The following is a 7,484-nucleotide window of genomic DNA, read 5'->3' as shown; positions in this document are numbered from 1 at the left end:
AGGTGGTTTCATACCCTACCATAATCTCTTCGTTTGTTCTCCGCTATTAGTGACTTTGGAGTGACTCTTTGTTGCATGTTGAGGGATAGTTATATGATCCAATTATGTTATTATTGTTGAGAGGACTTGCACTAGTGAAAGTATGAACCCTAGTCCTTGTTTACTAGCATTGCAATACCGTTTCACTCACTTTTATTATTCGTTACCTTGCTGTTTTTATTATTTCAGATTACAAATACCTTTATCTACTATCCATATACCACTTGTATCACCATCTCTTCGCCGAACTAGTACACCTATACAATTTACCATTGTATTGGGTGTGTTGGGGAAACAAGAGACTCTTTGTTATTTGGTTGCAGGGTTGCTTGAGAGAGACCATCTTCATCCTACGCCTCCTACGGATTGATAAACCTTAGGTCATCCACTTGAGGGAAATTTGCTGCTATCCTACAAACCTCTGCACTTGGAGGCCCAACAACGTCTACAAGAAGAAGGTTGTGTAGTAGACATCATGACCCTATAGGTTCGCTGAAGTATAGACATGATCTGGAACCCCTTCCGATCAATGATCAACATCGGAGCCGTGGACACCCATATTGACCCCTATACCCACACGAATGAATATTCGAGTGAACCTCCAGTTGCCGTGTGCTATTCCTATTGCTTCGGGATATGTTACAAATCCCCGAGGTGAGATTTACTTGCATCCCCGTGGATCAACGACTTGTCCACTATGCTAGTTACCTCGTTACCGGTTTTGTTCTCTTTTCTCGTTTCCGTGTTGCGGAATCCCTGTGATCCAATCACACTGTGTCTGGCCAGACGATGATGGATGTCGTAACACCAAGAGGGCCTGAGAATATCTCTCCATCGTCGGAGGAGCAAATTCCAATCTTGAGCTATCAAGTTACTTGACACACTTTTCCATGAACCCGTAAGCCGCCGTAATAGCCACCCATTTATGGATGACGTTTAACAAACCCCAAAGTTCATGAAGCAAGTATGAAGAAACTCGATACCCTCATGGTCTACGGAATTATGCAAACGTTAACCATATCTGTGTTATGTACCATTAACTTGTGATGAACGAATCTCATAGCATAACATCAATCCGGGTCGATTCAACACAAATGTTCTCTTAACATTGTGCCCTCAAAATTGCTGGCATAGACATGCCCATGACCAGGAAAACAGAATCATCATGCAACACTTGAGCTAGTATTAGAGGCCAGACTAGGAATACTTCTTACCATTTATTATTCCACACGTGCATATGAGTCTTCCTCCGAGCCTCGTGTTATTGCAGACTCGAGAACCATAGCAGTTATAGCATGGAACATAAACATAATTATGAACATGGAGATAAGTGATAGCATTTATTATTGCCTCTAGGGCATATCTCCTACACATCATTAATAGAGCATTGTCCCAAAAAAATGAGAAAGGCCAAATAAAAAAAAGGAAGGCCCCAAAAAAATATAAAGGGGCAATGATACTATCCTTTTTCCACACTTGTGCTTCAAAGTAGCAGCATGATCTTTATAATAGAGAGTCTTTTTTTTGTCACTTTCATATACTAGTGGGAATTTTTCATTATAGGACTTGGCTTGTATATTCAACACTGGGATTCCTCAAATGCCCTAGGTCTTCGTGAGCAAGCAAGTTGGGTGCACACCCACTTAGTTTCTTTTGTTGAGCTTTCATACATTTATAGCACTAGTGCATCCATTGCATGGCAATTCCTACTCCTTGCATTGACATCAATTGATGGGCATCTCCCTAGCCCATTGATTAGCCGCGTCGATGTGAGACTTTCTCCTTTTTTGTCTTTTCCACATAACCCCCATCATTATATTCTATTCCACCCATAGTGCTATATCCATGGCTCACGCTCATGTATTGCGTGAAAGTTGAAAAAAGTTTGAGATTACTAAAGTGTGAAATGATATGTCTTCAACGTATCTATAATTTTTGATTGCTCCATGCTATTATATTATCTATTTTGGATGTTAATGGGCTTTATTTTACACTTTTATATCATTATTGGGACTAACCTACTAACCGGAGGCCCAACCCAAATTGCTGTTTTTGCCTATTTTAGGGTTTCGAAGAAAAGGAATATCAAACGGAGTCCAAACGGAATGAAACCTTCGGCAACGTGATTTTCTCAACAAACATGATCCAGGAGACTTGGAGTGGGCGTCAAGAAACGATCGAGGAGGGCATGAGGCAGGGGGCGCGCCCTCCACCCTCGTGGGCCCCTCGTTGCTCCACCGACGTACTTCTTCCTCCTATATATATCCACGTACCCCCAAAACATCCAGGGGCACCACGAAAACCTAATTCCACCGCCGCAACCTTCTGTACTCGAGAGATCCCATCTTGGGGCCTTTTCCGGAGCTCCTCCGGAGGGGGAATTGATCGCGGAGGGCCTCTACATCAACTCCATGGCCTCTCCGGTGATGTGTGAGTAGTTTACTTCAGACCTTCGGGTCCATAGTTATTAGCTAGATGGCTTCTTCTCTCTCTTTGGATCTCAATACAAAGTTCTCCTCGATCTTCTTGGAGATCTATTCGATGTAATCTTCTTTTGCGGTGTGTTTGTCGAGATCCGATGAATTGTGGGTTTATGATCAAGTTTATCTATGAACAATATTTGAATCTCCTCTGAATTCTTTTATGTATGATTGGTTTATCTTTGCAAGTCTCTTTGAATTATCAGTTTGGTTTGGCCTACTAGATTGATCTTTCTTGCAATGGGAGAAGTGCTTAGCTTTGGGTTCAATCTTGCGGTGCTCGATCCTAGTGACAAAAAGGGAAACGACACGTATTGTATTGTTGCCATCGAGGATAAAAAGATGGGGTTTATATCATATTGCATGAGTTTATCCCTCTACATCATGTCATCTTACTTAAAGCATTACTCTGTTCTTATGAACTTAATACTCTAGATGCATGCTGGATAGCGGTCGATGTGTGGAGTAATAGTAGTAGATGCAGAATCGTTTCGGTCTACTTGTCGCAGACGTGATGCCTATATACATGATCATACCTAGATATTCTCATAACTATGCTCAATTCTATCAATTGCTCGACAGTAATTCGTTTACCCACCGTAATACTTATGCTCTTGAGAGAAGCCACTAGTTAAACCTATGCCCCTCGGGTCTATCTTCCATCATATTAATATTCCAATACTTAGTTATTGCTTTTGCCGTTTATTTTACTTTGCATCTTTATTTCTATTTATCATAAAAATACCAAAAAAATAAAAATGCCAAAAAATATTATCTTATCATATCTATCAGATCTCACTCTCGTAAGTGACCGTGAAGGGATTGACAACCCCTTTATCGCGTTGGTTGCGAGGTTCTTATTTGTTTGTGTAGGAGCGTGGGACTCGAGCCTGATCTCCTACTGGATTGATACCTTGGTTCTCAATAACTGAGGGAAATACTTACGCTACTTTACTGCATCACCCTTTCCTCTTCAAGGGAAAACCAACGCAGTGCTCAAGAGGTCACAAGAAGGATTTCTGGCGCCGTTGCCGGGGAGATTCGCGCCAAGTCAAGTCAAGATTTGACTCCTGACAACGAGCCATTTCTGGCACCGTTGTCGGAGTCTACACACAATTCAAGACATACCAAGTACCCATCACAAACCCTTATCCCTCGCATTACATTATTTGTCATTTGCCTCTCGTTTTTCTCTCCCCCACTTCACCCTTGCCGTTTTATTTGCCCTCTCTTTTCCGTTCGCCTTTTCTCCGCTTGTTTCTTGTTTGCTCATGTGTTGGATTGCTTGCTTGTCATGATGGCTCTACCTAGATTTGGTGATCTTCACCTTAAAAGGTTAGAAGAGATCGAAAGCAACGTCAGGAGTTTTATGACTTTACAATTTGAGCATAATAATTTCTTTAGGAACGAGCTTAAGGAACAAAAAAGCTTTATGGGTTATATGAATAAAGAGCTCGATGATATGTCTAAGGAATTTTATGGTTTGAAATCTCAGATTGCTCATCTTGAAAAATTAATGTCTGAAGTTTCGGATAAGCAGGCCACCTTAGTTAATAAGATGGCCTCTAAGCCGGATTTTTTTTATGAAAATAAGGATGAAGATCTAAAAGTTATTGATGTGTCTCCTATTAGATCTTTGTTTTGTAATATGAATATTGATAATGATGGGACTGAAGATGAGCCAACTTGAGCCACCTTTACCTAGAAGGCATTCCAAAAATTCGGAGTTTTTAGATCTTGATGCAAAAATTGGTAAAAGTGAGATTGAAGAGGTCAAAACTTTAGATATCAATGAACCTACTATTCTGGATTTCGAGGAATTTAATTATGATAGTTGCTCTTTGATAGATTGTATTTCCTTGTTGCAATCCGTGCTAAATTCTCCTCATGCTTATATTCAAAAATCAAAATAAAGCTTTTACTAAACATATTATTGATGCTTTGATGCAATCTTATGAAAAAAACTTGAGTTGGAAGTTTCTATCCCTAGAAAACTTTATGATGAGTGGGAACCTACAATAAAAATTAAAATTAAAGATCATGAGTGCTATGCTTTGTGTGATTTGGGTGCTAGTGTTTCCACAATTCCAAAAACTTTGTGTGATTTGCTAGGTTTTCGTGATTTTGATGATTGTTCTTTAAGCTTGCATCTTGCAGATTCCACCATTAAGAAACCTATGGGAAGAATTAATTATATTCTTATTTTTGCTAATAGGAACTATGTGACCATAGATTTCATTGTTCTTGATATAGATTTCAATCCTCCATGTCCTATTATTCTTGGTAGACCTTTCCTTAGAACGATTGGTGCAATTATTGATATGAAGGAAGGGAATATTAGATTCCAATTTCCGTTAAGGAAAGGCATGGAACACTTCCCTAGAAAGAAAATTAAATTACCATATGAATCTATTATGAGAGCCACTTATGGATTGCCTACCGAAGATGGCAATACCTAGATCTATCCTTGCTTTTATGCCAAGCTAGGGGCGTTAAACGATAGCGCTTGTTGGGAGGCAACCCAATTTTATTTTTATTCCTTGCTTTTTGCTCCTGTTTAGTAATAAATAAATTATCTATACTCTGTTTTGGTTGTGTTTTTTGTGTTTAATCAGTGTTTGTGCCAAGTAGAACCGTTGGGAAGACTTGGGGAAAGTCTTTTTGATCTTGCTGTAAAAAACAGAAACTTTAGCCCTCACGAGAATTGCTCCCATTTTTATTTGGAAAGTGATATTTAGTAAATTATTTTTGCAGATTATTAATAGATAAATTCCTCACGTCCAGAAATTTATTTTATAATTTTTGGGGTTCCAGAAGTTTGCGTTAGCTACAGATTACTACAGACTGTTCTGTTTTTGACAGATTCTGTTTTCCGTGTGTTGTTTGCTTATTTTGATGAATCTATGGCTAGTAAAAGAGTTTACAAACCATAGAGAAGTTGGAATACATTAGGTTTAACACCAATATAAATAAATAATGAGTTCATTACAGTACCTTGAAGTGGTGTTTTGTTTTCTTTCGCTAACGGAGCTCGCGGGATTTTCTATTTTGAGTTTTGTGTTGTGAAGTTTTCAAGTTTTGGGTAAAGTTTGATGGATTATGGAACAAAGAGTGGCAAGACCCTAATCTTGGGGATTCCCATGGCACCCCGAGGTAAAATTCAAATACACCAAAAATCCTAAGCTTGGGGATGCCCCGGAAGGCATCCCCTCTTTCGTCTTCATCTATCGGTAACTTTACTTGGAGCTATATTTCTATTCACCACATGATATGTGTTTTGCTTGGAGCGTCTTGTATGATTTGAGTCTTTTGTTTTTATTTTACCACAATCATCCTTGATGTACACACCTTTTGAGATAAACTCACATGATTTGGAATCTATTAGAATACTTTATGTGCTTCACTTGTATCTTTTGAGCTATATAGTTTTTGCTCTAATGCTTCACTTATATCTTTTAGAGCACGGCGGTGCTTTTAATATATAGAAATAATTGATATCTCATGCTTCACTTATATTATTTTGAGAGTCCCTTAGAACAAAATGGAAATTTGCTTTAATATAAAAACTTTCATAGAAGTGCATTGAATACTATGAAAAGTTGAGACTTGATAATTGTTTTGAGATATGGAGATGGTGATATTAGAGTCATGATAGTCGAGTAGTTGTGAATTTGAGAAATACTTGTGTTGAAGTTTGTGATTCCCGTAGCATGCACGTATTGTGAACCGTTATGTGATGAAGTCGGAGCATCATTTATTTATTGATTATCTTCCTTATGAGTGGCGGTCGGGGACGAGCGATGGTCTTTTCCTACCAATCTATCCCCCTAGGAGCATGCGCGTAATACTTTGTTTCGATAACTAATAGATTTTTGCAATAAGTATGTGAGTTCTTTATGGCTAATGTTGAGTCCATGGATTATACGCACTCTTACCCTTCCACCATTGCTAGCCTCTCTAGTATCGCGCAACTTTCGCCGGTACCATAAACCCACCATATACCTTCCTCAAAACAGCCACCATACCTACCTATTATGGCATTTCCATAGCCATTCCGAGATATATTGCCATGCAACTTTCCACCGTTCTGTTATTATGACTCGCTTCATCATTGTCATATTGCTTGCATGATCATGCAGTTGACATCGTATTTGTGCCTAAGCCACCGTTCATAATTCTTCATACATGTCACTCATGCATCATTGCACATCCCGGTACACCGCCGGAGTCATTCACATAGAGTCATATTTTGTTCTAAGTATTGAGTTGTAATTCTTGAGTTGTAAGTAAATAAAGTGTGATGATCATCATTATTAGAGCATTGTCCCAAGTGAGGAAAGGATGATGGAGACTATGATTCCCCCATAAGTCGGGATGAGACTCCAGACAAAAAAAAGAGGCCAAAAAGAAAAAAAGGAGAAAAAAGGCCCAAATAAAAAAATGAGAGAAAAAGAGAGAAGGGACAATGCTACTATCCTTTTTCCACACTTGTGCTTCAAAGTAGCACCATGATCTTCATGATACAGTCTCCTATGATATCACTTTCATATACTAGTGGGAAATTTTCATTATAGAACTTGGCTTGTATATTCCAATGATGGGCTTCCTCAAAATGCCCTAGGTCTTCATGAGCAAGCAAGTTGGATGCACACCCACTTAGTTTCTTTTGTTGAGCTTTCATATACTTATAGCTCTACTGCATCCGTTGCATGGCAATCCCTACTCACTCACATTGATATCTATTGAAGGCATCCAAGATCGGTATAATAAAAACTTTCATAAAAAGTGCATTGAGTACTAGGAGAAGTTTGATACTTGATAATTGTTTTGAGATATAAAGGTGGTAATATTAGAGTGTGCTAGTTGAGTAGTTGTGAATTTGAGAAATACTTACATTGAAGTTTGCAAGTCCCGTAGCATGAACGTATGGTGACCGCTGTGTAACAAATTTGAAACATGAGGTGT

This window comes from Triticum urartu, chromosome 2, assembly GCF_003073215.2.
Source record: "Triticum urartu cultivar G1812 chromosome 2, Tu2.1, whole genome shotgun sequence".
Classification (NCBI taxonomy): domain Eukaryota; kingdom Viridiplantae; phylum Streptophyta; class Magnoliopsida; order Poales; family Poaceae; genus Triticum; species Triticum urartu.
The sequence above is the reverse complement of the archived record's forward strand: the minus strand, read 5'-3'. Positions refer to the sequence as shown.